At 40.6% G+C, this 18,860-nt stretch overlaps 1 long non-coding RNA gene across 1 annotated transcript; it reads left to right on the top strand.

The window, feature by feature from the left end:
• The first annotated feature begins 6,342 nt into the window (after window positions 1–6,342).
• Window positions 6,343–13,907, top strand: LOC129646698 (uncharacterized). The gene is made up of 3 exons (XR_008712127.1): window positions 6,343–6,408; window positions 7,151–7,206; window positions 13,726–13,907. It is a non-coding gene; the product is annotated as an uncharacterized LOC129646698 (long non-coding RNA).
• The last annotated feature ends 4,953 nt before the right edge of the window (window positions 13,908–18,860 follow it).

The raw sequence follows: 18,860 nt of genomic DNA, 5'->3' as shown, positions 1-18,860 counted from the left end.
AACACTCAAAGATGTACAAGTATATTCATTACCACACTTATTTAGATAATGAATTAATAGAAACAGGCTAAATGATCAAAATTGGGGGATAAATATAAACTATGACACATACATACTATGGAATAATATGCAAAGTTAAATCTGTTCTGAATACAAATTTTTTGTTAAATACATTTCTTATAAATATCTTGTGTGGCTTGTCTTTTCACTCTCTTAATGGTGCCTTTTGATAAACAGAAATTTAAAACTCTGTAACTTATCATTTTATAATTTTTATATATTATATTATATTTAATATATTATGTTTATATTATCGGAGAAGGCAATGGCACCTCACTCCAGTACTGTTGCCCAGAAAATCCCATGGATGGAGGAGGCTTGTAGGCTGCAGTCCATGGGGTCGCTGGGAGTCGGACATGACTGAGCGACTTCACTTTCACTTTCCACTTTCATGCATTGGAGAAGGAAATGGCAACCCACTCCAGTGTTCTTGCCTGGAGAATCCCATGGACGGAGAAGCCTAGTGGGCTGCAGTCCATGGGGTCGCACAGAGTCGGACACGACTGAAACGACTTAGTACTAGTAGTAGTTTATATTATAGTTTTTATATCCTGTTTATGAAATGTTTTCTCTCTGCATGGTCATTGAGACTTTTTTTTTCTTTAAAAAATGTATTGCTTTACTTTTTATAGTGAAATCTACAGTCTATCTAGGATATATTTTTTATTATGGTGTGAGCTAGGGACTGAAATGTTTATTTTTCTGTATGAATATCTTTTTGACCCAACATGATTTACTGTAAAGACATTTTCCCCTACTTTTCATCACTTCCAGTTTTATTACAAAGCAAGTGATTGTATATGTGTGGAATTTCTGTTTTTTCTATGGATCTATTTGTCTATTCTTATGCCAATACACACTGTCTTAATTCACTGAAGCTTTAAAATAGATAAAGGGCTTAAAATCTTCATAAAAGAGAATATTCAAATGTCCAATGAACTTATTAAAAAGCACTCAACCAAAATAATATTCAGGGAAAATATGTACTAAAACCATAATGAGATATCACTACTTATCTACCAGAATGGTTAGAATGAAAATAAAAAGACTGACAAAAAATACCAGATGTTGATTAGGATGTGGAACAACTGGGACTCTGATTTACTTCTGAATATACATTGGTACAATTGTTTTGGAAAGATGTTTGGTAGAAATATATGGATAATATATGTATATTACATCATTTAGCAATTTCATTCCTAGACATATACTCAACAGAAATGCTTATATACACAGGCCAAAATACATATACCCACATTACATACATACATACACGGGTATGAGTGCAAATGTATCGTTAATAGGACTTTCATGTCCATCAGTAGTAGAATGAGTAAATGATTTGTGTTATAGTCAGTCAATGAAAATGAACAAGCTATTGCTCATTTGTATGGACAAGCTATTGTTTACTTGTATGGAAAAACATGGATGGATCTTACAAGGATAAGGCTGAAAGAAAATAGACACAAAAGAATATGCTCTCTGTAATTCCATTGACATAAAGTACACAAACAGGCAAAACTAATACAAGTTAGGTAGACTGGGGGCTAGAAACAGGAAGAGGAGCTGAGGCAGGGTTCTTTGATGACATTAATTTCTATTTCTTGATTTTGGTGGGGATTACTGAAGGAATGTTCACCTTGCAAAAAGTCTTTGAGCTGTACACTTATGCCCTGCTTAGTGCATATTATTATCAATAAATATTTATTTTAAAAATTAATCAGATATTTATATTATTGAGTACAAATTACTAAAATATGTGTGTGTGTGTGTGTGTATATATATATATATATATATATATATATATATATTTATATAGCACTTTTATGAATACCCAAAAAGTTTGGTTCAGTTCAGTTTCAGTCACTTAGTCGTGTCCGACTCTTTGTGACCCCATGAACCGCAGCATGCCAAGCCTCCCTGGCCATCAACAACTCCCAGAGTTCACACAAATCCATGTGCATTGAGTTGGTGATGCCATTCAACCATCTCATCCTCTGTGGTCCCCTTCTCCTCCTGCCTTCAATCTTTCCTAGCATTAGGGTCTTCTCCAATGAGTCGGTTCTTTGCATCAGGTGGCCAGAGTATTGCAGTTTCAGCTTCAACATCAGTCCTTCCAATGAACACCCAGGACTGATCTCCTTTAGGATGGACTAGTTGGAGCTCTTATAGTCCAAGGGACTCTCAAGAGTCTTCTCCAACACCACTGTTCAAAAGCATCAGTTCTTTGGCCCTCAGCTTTATTTATAGTCCAACTCTCACATCCATACATGACCTTTCAAGGACTAAGTGTCTTTTAATTTCATGGCTGCAGTCACCATCTGCTGTGATTTTGGAGCCCCCAGAAATAAAGTCAGCCACTGTTTCCACAGCTATTTGCCATGAAGTGATGGGACTGGATGGCATGCTCTTAGTTTTCTGAATGTTGAGCTTTAAGCCAACATTTTCACTCTCCTCTTTCACTTTCATCAAGAGGCTCTTTAGTACTTCTTCACTTTCTGCCATAAGGATGGTGTCATCTGCATATTGAGGTTACTGATATTTCTCCCAGCAATCTTGATTCCAGCCTGTGCTTCTTCCAGCCCAGTGTTTCTCATGATGTGCTCTGCATATAAGTTAAATAAGCAGGATGACAATATACAGCCTTGACTTACTCCTTTTCCTATTTGGAACCAGTCTGTTGTTCCATGTACAGTTCTAACTGTTGCTTCTTGACCTGCATACAGGGTTCTCAAGAGGGAGGTCAGATGGTCTGGTATTACCATCTCTTTCAGAATGTTCCACAGTTTATTGTGATCCACACAGTCAAAGGCTTTGGCATAGCCAATAAAGCAGAAATAGGTGTTTTTCTGGAACTCTCTTGCTTTTTCAATGATCTAGCAGATGTTGGCAATTCGATCTCTGGTTCCTCTGCCTTTTCTAAAACCAGCTTGAACATCTGGAAGTTCATGGTTCACGCATTGCTGAAGCCTGGCTTTGAGAATTTTGAGCATTACTTTACTAGCGTGTGAGATGAGTGCAATTGTGGGGTAGTTTGAGCATTCTTTGGCATTGCCTTTCTTTGGGATTGGAATGAAAACTGACCTTTTCCAGTCCTGTGGCCGCTGCTGAATTTTCCAAATTTGCTGGCATATTGCATGCAGCACTTTCACAGCATCATCTTTCAGGATTTGAAATAGCTCAACTGGAATTCCATCACCTCTACTAGCTTTGTTCATAGTGATGCTTCCTAAGGCCCTCTTGACTTCACATTCCAGGATGTCTGGCTCTAGGTGAGTGATCACACCATCATGGTTATCTGAGTGATGAAGATCTTTTTTGTACATTTCTTCTGTGTATTCTTGCCACCTCATCTTAATATCTTCTGCATCTGTTAGGTCCCTGTAATTTCTGTCCTTTATTGAGCCCATCTTTACATGAAATGTTCCCTTGGTATCTCTAATTTTCTTGAAGAAATTTCTAGTCTTTCCCATTCTATTGTTTTCCTCTATTTCTTTGCATTGATCTCTGAGGAAGGCTTTCTTATCTCTCCTTGCTATTCTTTGGAACTCTGCATTCAGATGCTTATATCTTTCCTTTTCTCCTTTGCTTTTTGCTTCCCTTCTTTTCACAGCTTTTTGTAAGGCCTCCTCAGACAGCCATTTTGCTTTTTTGCATTTCTTTTGCATGGGGATGGTCTTGATTCCTGTCTCCTGTACAATGTCATGAACCTCCCTCCATAGTTCATCAGGCACTCTATCAGATCTAGTCCCTTAAATCTATTTCTCACTTCCACTGTATAGTCATAAGGGATTTGATTTAGGTCATACCTGAATGGTCCAGTGGTTTTGCCCACTTTCTTCAATTTCAGTCTGAATTTGGCAATAAGGAGTTCATGATCTGAGCCACAGTCAGCTCCCGGTCTTGTTTTTGCTGACTGTATAGAGCTTCTCCATCTTTGGCTGCAAACAATATAATCAATCTGATTTCGGTGTCGGCCATCTGGTGATGTCCATGTGTAGAGTCTTCTCTTGTGTTGTTGGAAGAGAGTGTTTGCTATGACCAGTGCATTTTCTTGGCAGAACTCTATTAGCCTGCTTCATTCTGTACTCCAAGGCCAAATTTGCCTGTTACTCCAGGTGGTTCTTGACTTCCTACTTTTGCATTCCAGTCCCCTATAATGAAAAGGACATCTTTTTTGGGTATTAGTTCTAGAAGGTCTTGTAGGTCTTCATAGAACCGTTCAACTTCAGCTTCTTCAGTGTTACTGGTTGGGGCATAGACTTGGATTACCGTGATATTGAATGGTTTGCCTTGGAAACGAACAGAGATCGTTCTGTCATTTTTGAGGTTGCACCTCAAGTACTGCATTTCAGACTCTTTTGTTGACTACGAGGTCTACTCCATTTCTTCTAAGGGATTCCTGCCCACAGTAGTAGATATAATGGTCATCTGAGTTAAATTCACCCATTCCAATCCATTTTAGTTAGCTGATTCCTAGAATGTCAACGTTCAGTCTTGCCATCTCCTATTTGACCACTTCCAATTTGCCTTGATTCATGGACCTAACATTGCAGGTTCCTATGCAATATTGCTCTTTACGGCATTGAACCTTGCTTCTATTTCCAGCCCCATATACAACTGGGTATTGTTTTTGCTTTGGCTCCATCCCTTCATTCTTTCTGGAGTTATTTCTCCACTGATCCCCAGTAGCATATTGGGCACCTTCTGATCTGGGGAGTTCCTCTTTCAGTGTCCTATCTTTTTACCTTTTCGTACTGTTCATGGGGTTCTCAAGGCAAGAATACTGAAGTGGTTTGCCATTCCCTTCTCCAGTGGACCACATTCTGTCAGACCTCTCCACCATGACCTGTCTGTGTTGGGTGGCCCCACACAGCATGGCTTAGTTTCATTGAGTTAGACAAGGCTGTGGTCCATGTGATCAGATTGGCTAGTTGTCTGTGATTGTGGTTTCAGTCTGTCTGCCCTCTGATGCCCTCTCTCAGTGCCTACCGTCTTACTTGGGTTTCTCTTACCTGGGATGTGGGGTATCTCTTCATGGCTGCTCCAGCAAAGGGCACACAAAGTAATACCACATATTCTTTATGAACATATACGTAAATCCATATATATATATAGAGAGAGAGGATATTATATGTTGAGCACATGTTGGCTCTTTAGAATCAAAATGATTTTACTGGATTTAATTCTCACAATTCTGCTGGTATCAGTGTTGAATCAAATTGGGAATGAGATTATTGGGTATCCAAGTTTCCTAAGAGAAGGACTATTTTTTATATAGTCCTTTTTATATTAGTTTATTTTCAAACTTTAAACTTTTTATTTTGTATTGGGGTATGGCTGATTAACAAAATTGTGGTAGTTTCAAATGAACAGTGAAGGGACTCAGCCTCACATACCCATGTATCCATTCTCCCCCATACCCCTCTCCCATTCAGGCTCCGACATAACATTGAATAGGGTTTCATGTTCTATGCAATAGGTGTTTGTTTATCCATTTTGAATATAGCAGTGTGTATGTGACCTTCCCAAACTCCCAACTATTCTTTACCCCCAGCAACCATAAGTTCATTTCTAAATCGGTGAGTCTGTTTCTAAGTTCATTTGTATCATTTCTTTTTCAATTTCATATATAATGGATATCATAAAATATTTCTCCTTCTCTGTCTAACTTACCTCAGTCAGTACGACACTTTCCAGGTACATCTATGTTGCTGCAAATGACATTATTTAATCTAAGACAGGAACTCAGCAAAAGGGGGTAATCAGGAAATTCCTATTTTCCTAGCACTAAATAGAGCAGAAATTATAAGTTGACCAAATTGAAGGATCCTTGAGTACCAGTTGATCATAAACAATCCCTCAAACATTGTATAAACTACTTTAAAACTAGCTGTCAAATTTAACCAAAAAACAACCCCTGCAAATCCAAACTGTTAAAAAAAATCAAACATTGAAAAGTGCATCTATAAAGAGAACCAAACAAATTCTTTAAAAATGGGTGCTTCTTTTACAAACTGAATTAGAGGAAATTCAATCATAACAATGTTTAGGTAGTTTGGGAGAGTAAACATGGGGCCAGGGTATGTGCTTATTTAAGAACTATAAAAAATGAAAATTTGTTATAAAAAAGGTGAAAGTCAGGACAGCCAATTGAGAATAATTTTGTGTATCATGCTTCCCAGGTGGTGCCTGTCTCCAGCTTCAGGAGGGTAAAAGAGAACAAATGCATTTTGACTCTTTTTTTTTTTTTTTTTTCATTTTGACTCTTTAAATTGGGGTTTGGATAACAACAAAGCCAGGAGTCCTACTGAAGCTTCCTGTGGACTTTGGCTCCTGGGAAAGCAGGTAAGGTCAGGGAAGGCTCTCCCCATGGTTAGCCTCCTCTCTTTTGGGGATATTAATAAGTAATTAAAAATAGTGATATTAATAAGTAATTAAAAAATAAATCCCTTTGTTCATGTAAAAGCTAGAATTGGCTCTTTGGCCTTGGATGCTGGAGGTCCTGTATTAAATATTGATACCAGAGGAAGGGGCCATCATGTGTTATGGATGAGGAGCCTGCAGAGGGTGAAAATGCCTTAGAGCTCATGAGTTCTCAGTCCAAGCTATCTGTTAGATTCATGTGAAGGACTTTTACAACACTGAACAGGATCTCAGGGGTGAGGGCGAGACATTGGTAGTTTTTAAATGCCCCCAGTGGATTCTGATGCCTTTTGTGGGTTGAGAACCACTGGTCTGTTCGGTCCATTGATTTTCCTCTCTCTGGGACTCCGTGGTGTGCCACAGAAGTTTCAACTGATATGCCCCACTTGATCCTACTTTACAGTTTCACAATTTGAAGAAAGGGTTCTATTTCTAAAGGCTTAAATATTTAGGACCACTGATGTAATCCAATGAGTTTTCAGCCTTTCATCTCTCTTCACCTGAATTTATTTGTCAGGTTAATCATTTGGCAATAATCTCATGTGTGTGTGCTCAGTCATGTCTGACTTTTTTGTTACCCCGTGGACTGTAGCCTGCCAGGCTCCTGCGTCCATGAGATTTTCCCAGCAAGAATACTGGCATGGGTTACCATTTCCTTCTCCAGGGGATCTTCCTGACCCAGGGATTGAACCTGTGTCTTCTGCATCTCCTGAGTTGCAGGTGGGTTCTTTTATAGTTGAGTCATGGGGGAAGCCCCATAATCTCATGATGAGACTGAAATTGGTAAGAGCCATCCCAGGTTGGACTCTCTAGAGAGAGATTCAGAGCACTGTGCTCACTGGGCTCCACACCTGTGAAGGGGAGGAACCAGGAACAGATGGGGCAGAGAAAGAAGCCTGCTGTGATACGGGCCCCAAAGGCCTAGGCCCGTATCGCCAGGAATGCTGAGACTGGTGTCCTTGGCATCATGCTCTGGCAGGCACCTGTCTCTGCCAAGGGTTGTAGGCTGTCAGGATAGAGAGTGACCTTGGGGAGGAGAGTCTCCGCAGCTGAAGCAGACCCCAGAACAGCTGACATCTGGAGCATCACTGCTGCTGACATTCCTCCCACCGAACCCTCTCTTGCGGGAGATGCTAGGCAGCGTATCAGCGGACCAACAGGACAGGTATGAACATTTGTGGAGGTAGGGAATCCCTGTGGACCAAAGATCTCTGATTCAAGAAGAGGAAGGCGGTAAGGGGGCAGCACAGGCATGGTAAGCCAGGCTTCTGGCAGTGGGACCTGAGAGGCTCCTGCAGGAGCACAGAGGGGTGATGCAGGTTGGAGAAGAAACAGCACCCCTCTCCTCTTCCTGGGACACCTCACATGGTAGACCTCCTCTGCGTAGCTTCCTCTTGAGGATAAAAAGGAAATAAAAAGAAATTTGAGACCTGGGATGGGGTTAGATATCATGCCAGAGGATACGGTTGTTAACTTGTGTCTCTCGCAATAGACTAACTTTAGCATAAAGGCACTTGAACTGTTTTAAGTCAGACTCAGCCTGTGTTTATCAATCTCTGGGTACTCTGGGTTACTGGCTACTGGCTACTCTCTGGGTTAGGTCTTTTTATGCGCAGTCCCACCGGCTCATATTTTCATCTTAATCTGTTTGTCAAGAAGATAACCCTTGGGGTGATTTTCTTTTCATTTTTTGACTTAAAAAAATTAAAAAAAAAATTAAAAAAAAAATCTAAACGTAAAGGACATAATTTTTCTGAACTGGAAACAGTAGAATCCCATTACTAACGTGATTAATCTTGTTCTCATTGTGTTTAAAAGATACACTGTTATCAACATTTTAATTATACTTGTAAAATAAATCTTTATGAGCAGAAACGCCTTTAGCTAGGTCTTAATTTTAGGAGATACAGCACAGTTCTTTTGTAGTGGTTGAGTAGATTAGATCAAGAGCAGTGAACTAATACTGAGTTAATTATCACAGACTTGTGCTTTATATCAACCTCCTATGACCAACATAGGTTAGAAAAGTAAGCACAGGCTGTTTTCTACTACAGACTACAACATTCAATAACACATTTTTACAACAAACATATGTCGTTTCCTATAGTGAACACTTACTGTTTCAAGGCTATAACAGTTCTTAGAACTATTTAAAGAAACTTTTTAATATTGCAAGAAATCTCATTGCAGTAAGAAAGAGATTTAGGCAGAAAGTTTAACATAAGGTACAAACAATGGGTTGAAACAGCTTAAATTATGGTAAGTGGTATGCAAATATTCAATAATAATTTTCTTAACCATTTATCAAGATGTACTTTCTAACTGAAAGATTTGTCTCTCAGACTACCTGTGTTGACTGTCTCCCAAGCGTTCAAGGTTTCTTATTAATCTGCTCACTGAAGCTTATAAGTTCTGGCTTCAGTGATCATTTCTAGTCAGAGGTAAGTAAAAGAATACGGAGCTTATTAATTCCTGTTGCCATGCTAACTAGACTAGGTTTTGAATAAGCCATCTGTTATGCGTATTCTCATTTGTCACAAACACAGGCATCCAGGACAGGCCCTGAGGCAGTGGCCCTAAGCAGGGGCAGATACTACAAATCATGTGTGGGTGTATGGACACCCCAAAACCAACTGCCACCCAGTGTTTCTGATAGCAGCATAAAGTGAGGGTGAGGAAGAGAGCTGGACAGGAGGTGGCAGAAATGAAGGCAGGATGGACTTTCCCAAAGCTTTCAGGTGTCACTGGGCCACCCCACTCCTCTGAGTGCAGTATGAAAGGGAAGCTGGTCATCAGGGGTGATATGTTTTGTTCATAAATGAAGGCTAGGGCAGGGAGGCACGTGGGGACATTGTGACTTTCCTGGGCCCTGTGGCCACCACTCAAAGTGCCTAAGTGGGCTGTGTGTGTCCAGATGCAGTTTCAGAGTTCTGAGTTCCAAGTCTCAGTTTCACAGAATAACAGGAGCAGTGCCACCTTTTCTACTTGACGGTGAATCTGGCCACTTCAGCCTCTGCAGGGAAAACCAAGTAAGAGGTACTCAACGAGGGCATAGATGAAGTGTAGCATCTTGTGGAAGAGTCCATCATCATAGGTGTGTTAGTTGCTCAGTCATGTCCAACTCTTTGCAACCCCATGGACTGTAGCCCGCTAGGCTCCTCTGTCCACAGGATTCTCTCATGGACAAGAATACTGGAGTGGGTTGCCATTTCCTACACCAGAGGATCTTCTGGACCTGGGGACTGACTCCAGGTCTCCTGCATTGCAGGCAGATTCTTTACCATCTGAGCCACCTGGGAAGTCCCCATCATCATCATAGTAGCTGTTTGAAAAGATGTTTTCAATAATTAAGGTAGGGGGAGGAAGTGGGTAGGTTCTAGGGAGCCAGTGTTCTATTAAACTTGTTACTCTAGAAATGGGAAGACCCCAGAAGAAGACACACAGAGAGGTTAGGAAGGTACTGAGATGAATGCTTACCCACCATGTCACCTCACGACTAATATCTCTTGAGGGTAATGCCTTCAAGTTTCGCATCTTCCAGTTCACATCTTATCGCTAATATAATCTCCTTTCAGGGTTGGCCCTTTAACATCTGTTGCGACATGCCACTGAGTGTACAAGAAACAGCATGAAAAGCCTCCTTTGGACCTTGAGGAATCTATTTAATTTGTGATGGTTTGCATTTTGTTTGTGGGAGGAATAAAAACACAACAAACCCTAGGAAATAACTACTTCATTGCATCTTATAATTTATTCCACCGGGAGGTTGGAAGTATGCCTCCAAATCTCCCTAGCACAATCTTTGAGGATTTGGTGGCTCATACTAGCAAATCTGAAGTCAGTGGAAAATTTCCACATGAGAGAATTATAGTATTGGGTCCTTTAAAACAACAACATGTGCACATACCTCCCCATCCCAGTCCCACTCCCCCAGCATTTCTGAATGTCTGGAAATCCCGATTAGGAATTTGAAGAGCAGTCAGCATCTATTGCATCAGTTGTATTTCAAAGTATTTATGCAGTATCTGTTTTAATACCAAAAAATGATTTGATTAGACTTAGCATTCTCAGCCTCATTCTCTGAGAGGAGTTTTTAATTGTTGCTTTAAAAAGTCTTGCTTTAAATCATTAGATAATATACAGGTGTTTGATGGCTTGGATTCTTTTTAAAAGTTAGCTAAATGGTATAGAATGTGTAATAACCCATCACTGGCTTCTGTAGAATAGCTAATGAGAAAGAACCAATCTTTCTTTTTTTGCTGTGTTCCTTCTTCCTTTCTCTCTTTGTCCTCTTTTCCTTTCTTTGTTGCTTAAACAATCTTAACTAAGACTAACAGACTAAAAACCACTCTCTTTACATATTTTATCTATTCTTGCTCTCAGATGGCAACTGTATTCAACTCATTTTGACCCAGAATGTCTTGAAATCTGAAAGTAGATGGTGGGCAGAGAACTAGAAAGGTGCTGGTTTTCAACGTCTGGTCTTGCTGTTCTGATCGTCTCAGTGCTATGGGACATGGTCCAATGTAATCCCATAAATGTTACCCTGGCTTGGAATAGCTTTCACCACTTGGACCCATTTTCACCTAGACAGAGCTTTTTTTTCCTTCAAACCCATATTTTTCATTTTTATGGGAACCTAAGTGCAGGCAAAGAGAGGTTGGGCTTGGCAAAAATGGTGACAGGTCAGTGGAGGCTGTTGGAATGGCAGGACCATCAATCCTACTCACAATTATGATTGTGGAAGGCGGGGAGGGACTGGTGGTGCTGGAAGGATCCCAACTCAAACTGGACCAACCAATCAGTCAATGGAAGTCTCTCAGCAGAAGATGCCATGCAGAAAGCCAGAGTTTATACCAGAAGTGCTTGGTAACATAACAGGAGTCTCCTCATTAAAACCCCAAGTCCATATTGCCAGCAAATTCAATTGGCTCTACTCCCTAAAGATATTTAAAATCTAATACTCTCATCACCTTTGCCACTAACGTCTGGTTGGAGCCACCACCTTCTCTGACTTGGATTATCAAATACCTCCTGGTTTCCCTGCTTCTGCCTTCTCTACTGCAACTTCTTGGTCTCAATCCATCAGCCAGAGTAATCTTTCTAAAACCTGTCAGGTCACATCATTCCTCAATATCTCAAAGTAAAAGCCCGAATTGTTCCATTGAACTAAAAAGTTTTTGCATAGCAAAAGTAACCAAAGACAACATAAAAAGGTACCCTACTGAATGGGAGTAAATATTTGCAAATCATATGTTTGATACAACTCAAAACCCTCCTACGTCCAAACAATTCGATTTAAAGAATGAATTGAGGATTTGAATAGATATTTTTCAAAGAAGATGTACAGATGTCCAGCAGACACATGAAAAGACGCCCAATATTACTAATCATCAGGGAAATGCAAATCAAATGCACAGTGAGCTACCACCTCACACCTGTGAGCGTTAGTTCAGTCGTTCAGTCGTGTCTGACTCTTTGCGACCCCATGGACTGCAGCACGCCAGGCTTCCCTGTTCATCACCAACTCCCAGAGCCTACTCAAACTCATATCCATCGCATTGGTGATGCCATCCAACCATCTCATCCTTGTTGTCCCCTTCTCCTCCTGCCTTCAATCTTTCCCAGCATCAGGGTCTTTTCCAATGAGTGGTTCTTTGCATCAGGTGGCCAAACTATTGGAGTTTCAGCTTCAGCATCAGTCCTTCCAATGAACACCCAGGACTGATCTCCTTTAGGATGGACTGGTTGGATCTCCTTGCAGGCCAAGGGATGCTCAAGAGTCTTCTCCAACACCACAGTTCAAAAGAGTCACTTCTTCAGCACTCAGCTTTCTTTATAGTCCAACTCTCCCAGCCATACATGACTACTGGAAAAACCATAGCCTTGGCTAAATGGAGCTTTGTTGGTAAAGTAATGTCTCTGCTTTTGAATATGCTGTCTAGGTTGGTCATAACTTTTCCTTCCAAGGAGTAAGTGTCTTTTAATTTCATGGCTGCAGTCACCATCTGCAGTGATTTTGGAGCCCAAGAAAATAAAGTGTCTCAGTGTTTCCATTGTTTCCCCATCTATTTGCCATGAAGTGATGGGACTGGATGCCATGATCTTAGTTTTCTGAATGTTGAGTTTTAAGCCAGCTTTTTCACTCTCCTCTTTCACTTTCATCAAGAGGCTCTTTAGTTCCTCTTCACTTTCTGCCATAAGGGTGGTGTCATCTGCGTATCTGAGGTTAGCATGGACATAATAAAAAAGACAGAAATAACTATTAGTAAGGATGTAGAGAAAAAGGAACACTCATGCACTGTTGATAGGAAAGTAAATTGGTGCAGCCATTATGAAAAACAGTATGAAGGTTTCTCAAAAAAAAAATAAAAATAGGACTACCATATGATTCAGTGGTTCCACTTCTCAGTATTTATCCAAAAAAATAAAAAAACACTAGTTTGAAAAGATATGCTCATCCCAATGTTCATTGGAGCATTATTTACAATAACTAAGATATGGAAGCAAGCTAAATGTCCATCAACAGATGAATGGATAAGGAAGATGTGGTATGTATATACAATGGAATATTACCATAAAAAAGAATGAAATCTTGCTGTTCCCAACAACATGGTCAGAACTTGAGGCTAATAATGCTAAATGTAATAAGTCATACAAAGAAATACAAATACTGCATGATTCACTTCTATGTGAAATCTAAAAAATAAAACAAATGAACAAACAAAACAAAACTCAGAGAACAGGTTGTGAGGAGTACCAAAAGGGAGGAGTGTTAGGGGAGTGGGTGAAGTGAGTGACGAGAATCAACAGGTACACACTTCCAGTTATAAAATAAATAAGTCATGGGGATGCGATGCATAGGATGATGACTATAGTTAATACTGTATTGAATACTCAAAAGTTGCTTGCTAAGAGAGCTTAAAACTTCTCAGCACAAGAAAAAAAATTTGTAACTTTGTGCAATGATGGATGGTAACAAGACTTACTGTGGTGATCATTTCATAATGTATATGAATATTGAATCATTATATTATACACCTGAAAATAACATAATGTTATATGTCAATTACATCTCAATAATAAAAAATTAAAAAAAAACCAAACAGACCCTTACCAGGGCCAACAGGGCCCTCCATGAGTCTCCCTTCCCTTCTTCTTTCTGACATTATATCCTCTGTCTTTCTTTTTCTTTGTGCGAATACAATGGTCCATCTACTGTTATCCTTTTCATTCTAGGCACACTCCTACTTCAGAGTTTCTGTTTTGTTTTTCCCTCTGGCTGGAGCACCTTTGCCCTGGAGAGCTGCATGGGCAACTCCTTCAGAACTTTGCTCACTGGTCACCTTCCTGATGAATCTTAATCTGAGCACATCTTTAAACATCTCCCCCAACCCAACCCCCCCCAACCCTGGCTTGCTCTATCCCTCTTTGCTGGTTTACTCCTCTCCATAGCACTTATTGTCTGAGGTACTATACATTTTAATTTTTGGTTTATTTTAAGTTTCTTCTCATTTTTAGTTGAACATAAGCATGTTTGCTTTCTAATGTAGCCACAGAACTTAGAACAACATTTGGCATAGAGCAAGTACTTAATACCTATTAATATTTGTTGAATGAATAAATGAATGAGTTCATTAAATAGACCCCTAAGTATAATGGGGAACATGTCAGCTCAAGAGTCAGTGGAATTGTTAGAATCTCAGTTCATGGTGCCAAGGCTAGGCTTTTGGAAAACAAAAGCAAATAAGATGCTGTTCATGTTTCTTAGATGCTCATAGTAGAGGACTCCTATACAGAGTGTTATCAGTTTGTCAGAGAATGATCAATACCTATGCTCTAATAGACTGAACACAGCCAGAGGCTGACTCTGGCCTTCTGTGAACTCAGGACTCTAGCCCTTCTGTGAACCTCTATAACAATCACTGTCGCATCCATTCACTCATCTATCCACCAATCCATCCATCCATCCATCCACCCAGTCTTATGTCAGTTATTTATCCAATGGTTTTGCAAACCCAGCTTTGTGTTTCTCACATTTTCTGAACAGCTCTCCTATAGTACTGTGAGCAGGAACCTCTACATCATCAAATCTTGAATCACATTTCCTATCATGATGCTTTGCATGAATGAACCTTAGACAAGAGGTTGTGCCTTATTCTTCCTCTGTAAAACCCAAGAGGAAGAATCAAGAGAATGGCCAAATTCATATAGTAAAGGTCTCAAATTTTTCAAACTCAGGATTCAGATGTTTATAACTGGTGCTGGGTGCTCTCCCAATGCTGCCCACTGCTTTGCTCATTCAGTGTGGGCCCTCCACATGAGATGCCTCATCTCACAGGATTGTTCCTTGTTTGGGAACCTGATAAGCCCAAGGGTGGTCCCAATACTGAAAAAGAGGCTTCATTCTTGCTTATTTATTCCATTAATTGCTAGGTTGTTTTTGTCTACCTCACTGACTTCATTTCTCTTTCTTGTTCCATATTCTACTTGATATTCAATAACTGTAGCCTTTTCACACAAGTGAAAGTGTTAGTCACTCAGTCTGACTGTTTGTGACTATAGCCCTCCAGTCTCCTCTGTCCATGGGATTCTCCAGGCAAGAATACGAAGTGGGTTGCCATTCCCTTCTCCACAGGATCTCCTGGACCCAAGGATTGAACCCAGGTCTCCTGCATGACAGGCAGAGTCGTTACTGTCTGAGCCACCAGGGAAGCCCACAAGGATCTTAAAACGGGTTTGTTAGTGTTTTTCCAAACAGTCTTTAATTTCTCACTGTCTGTCTTACTCTGCTCAGCTTGCCATACTGATATATCACTGGCTGGGTGGCCTGAACACAGACACGCATTTTCTCACAGTTCTGGAGGCTGGAAGTCTAGGATCAGGGCGCCAGCCTGGGTGGGTTCTGGTGAGCCTCTCATCCTGGCTGGCAGATGGTCACCTTCTTGCCATGTCCTCCCATGGCTTTTCTTTAGCACACTCCGGTAGGGAGAAAGATTTTTCTCCCTCTTCTATTAAGGCTACCAGTCCTATTGAATTAGGACCCCACTCTATGACCTCATTTCACCTTAATTACCACCTAAAGCTTCTTTCTCTAAATATATCATTGCATTGGGAGTTAAGACTTCAACATAGGAATTGGAGGTGGGGGAGATAGCACTGTCCTCCTTCAGATACACAATAACAGGGATCAATGGGGTGAAATTTGTTATAATTTTAATTTGATCATAACTTCAAGCTCAGTGTTTGTATTTTCTTCCTCACTTAGCATGCATTTCTGTTCACCACTTAAATCAACTTCAGGGTATGTGATTTATAGATTAGTTTTACTTTGCCCCAATTGTCAGGCTTTCACTTTACTCTGAATCTCGTTTCTTTTATTTTTGTTAAAAAAACAGGTCAGTATGGAATCCTCTATCCCCATTAAACACTTTTACTTGCCATCCTGTCTGGCCTTCATCTCCTCTGTCCTATCTGTAGTTGCACAGATATAAACACACGCACACACACAGACATACACACACATGCATGTATGCACATTCTTTACGGGGCTGCCTTCTTCTAATCATTTGAGTTAAAAAGCTTCACTGAGGTCTTGACCAATTATCATATCTACAGAAGTCAGTCTCATCACATCACCTGTTTTCTTTTCTCTCTAACACCTAAGACTACTACCATTTTATGTATGGGTAAACTGAGGTTGGGCTAACCCCGGTGGCTCAGTCATAAAGAATTCACCTGCTAAGCTGGAGAAGCAGGTTCAATCCCTGAGTCAGGAAGAACCTCTGGAGAAGGAAATGGCAACCCATTCCAGTATCCTTGCCTAGAGAATTCCAAGGACAGAGGAGTCTGGCATGCTATACAGTCCATGGGGTTGCAAAGACTTGAACAACAGCTTAGGGACTAAACAACATCAACAATGTCCCATGCAATGCTTGGGACAAATTTAGACTAAAACATTACTTGTGTTTCATCTGAAATTCAGATTTAACTGGTCGTCCTGTGTTTCATCTGGCACCTCAAGCCAGACAGCTGCTCTACAACTACGTGTATCCTGTGGGTAATGATTATAAGCCTCTGGTGAGTGTGCCGGGGAAAGAAAACAAGCAATACAGTCACTTTGAGCTCTCTCATTTTCTTTAGTGACACCATGATGTTCTTTGACAATAAAAACAACAACTTAAATATTCCCAAACGAATATATATTTTACTTTGGAAGATTTGACTTATATCTTTACCAGCTCAGTTCCTTTGATTTTCTGTAAATTCACAGCACTTATATATCTAAGCATCAAAGGAACTAGAAAACTGCGTAAGCTTGTCAGTGCTGAGTTCATGTTTGGGTTAACCTGGACAAGCTATCTTACCTCTCTTTTGGCCTCAATTTCTTCATTTGCAAAATGAAGATAATAAAAGCACCTGTCTTATAAGGTTGTGAGGAGAAAAATATGTGCAAAAGTGCCAGTAGTTCAGTACTCACCATAGTTCAGTTCAGTCGCTCAGCTGTGTCCAACTCTTTGCAACCCCCCAGGCCTCCCTGTCCATCACCAACTCCCAGAGTCCACCCAAACCCACGTCCACTGAGTCGGTGATGCCATCCAACCATCTCATCCTCTGTTGTCCCCTTCTCCTCCTGCCCTCAATCTTTCCCAGCATCAGAGTCTTTTCCAATGAGTCAACTCTTTGCATCAGGTGGCCAAAGTACTAGAGTTTCAGCTTCAGCATCATTCCTTCCAAAAACACCCAGGACATCTTTAGAATGGACTGGTTGGATCTCCTTGCAGTCCAAGGGACTCTTAAGAGTTTTCTCCAACACCACAGTTCAAAAGCATCAATTCTTTGGTGCTCAACTTTCTTCATAGTCCAACTCTCATGGACCTTTGTTGGCAAAGTAATGTCTCTGCTTTTAAATACGCTATCTAGGTTGGTCATAACTTTCCTTCCAAGGAGTAAGCGTCTTTTAATTTCATGGCTGCAGTCACCATCTGCAGTGATTTTGGAGCCTAAGAAAATAAAGTCTGACTCTGTTTCCACTGTTTCCCCATCTATTTGCCATGAAGTGATGGGACCAGATGCCATGATCTTCTTTTTCTGAATGTTGAACTTTAAGCCAACTTTTTCACTCTCCTCTTTCACTTTCATCAAGAGGCTTTTTAGTTCCTCTTCATTTTCTGCCATGAGGGTGGTGTCATCTGCATATCTGAGGTTATTGATATTTCTCCCAGCAATATTGATTCCAGCTTGTGCTTCTTCCAGCCCAGCGTTTTTCATGATGTATTCCGCATGTAAGTTAAATAAGCAGGGTGACAATATACAGCCTTGACGTACTCCTTTTCCTATTTGGAACCAGTCTGTTGTTCCATGTCCAGTTCTAACTGTTGCTTCCTGACCTGCATACAGATTTCTCAAGAGGCAGGTCAGGTGGTCTGGTATTCCCATCTCTTTCAGAATTTTCCACAGTTTATTGTGATCCACACAAAGGCTTTGGCATGGTCAATAAGGCAGAAATAGAGTAGACACTTAATACAGGCTTCCCTGGTAACTCAGCTGGTAAAGACTCTGCCTGCAATGCAGGAGACCCCGGTTCGATTTCTGGGTCAGAAAGATTCCCCTGGAAAAAGGATAGGCTACCCAACTGCAGTATTCTTGGGCTTCCCTGGTGGCTCAGACAGTAAAGAATCTGCTTGCAATGTGGGAGACCTAGGTTCCATCCCTGGGTTGGGAAGATCCCCTGGAGGAGGGCATGGCAACCCACTCCAGTATTCTTGCCTAGAGAATCCCCATGGACAGAAGAGCCTGGCAGGCTACAGTCCATGGGGTCAAGAAGAATTAGACAAAAATGAGCAACTAAGCACACACACGAACACTTAATATATAGTGGTTTTGTTTTTCTTGCCTTGTACTCTGTTTCTGAGTGAACAGCATTGCATTCTCAGACTGTTGCAAAATACTAGGCTAAAGAAATAACACAGTTATATCTCGAAGAAATTTTGATCCTTACTTACAATAACCAGATAACCAGCAAAGCCAAAGCAAATGGTTGATTTGTTCATTCAGCATTTACTCAGCAAGTACTTCTTGAGGACCTAACAGGTGCCAGGCAGTGTTCTAGGAGCTGGGAATACATAGTAAACAGAGCAAAGTTGCTATTTTCACATGAGAATTGCTTATAGTGTGCATGGGCATGGGGGATGGGGGAAAAATGATGACTAGATTAGCATAAAAATATGTCACCTTTTACATGGAGCAACCAATTAGAGCAAATGTTTTGAAAATGAGTCCTTGAATTTGCTTATGTGCAGGTTGTTAATGACCTTGATAACAACTTATTGCTTCCTGAGATTGTTTAAAAGAATGTTAGGGAAGGAGGAATG

The sequence above is a fragment of the Bubalus kerabau genome, chromosome 3 (assembly GCF_029407905.1).
Source record: "Bubalus kerabau isolate K-KA32 ecotype Philippines breed swamp buffalo chromosome 3, PCC_UOA_SB_1v2, whole genome shotgun sequence".
Lineage (NCBI taxonomy): Eukaryota > Metazoa > Chordata > Mammalia > Artiodactyla > Bovidae > Bubalus > Bubalus kerabau.
Note: the sequence above shows the minus strand (reverse complement) of the source record. Positions and strands in the feature narration are given on the sequence as shown.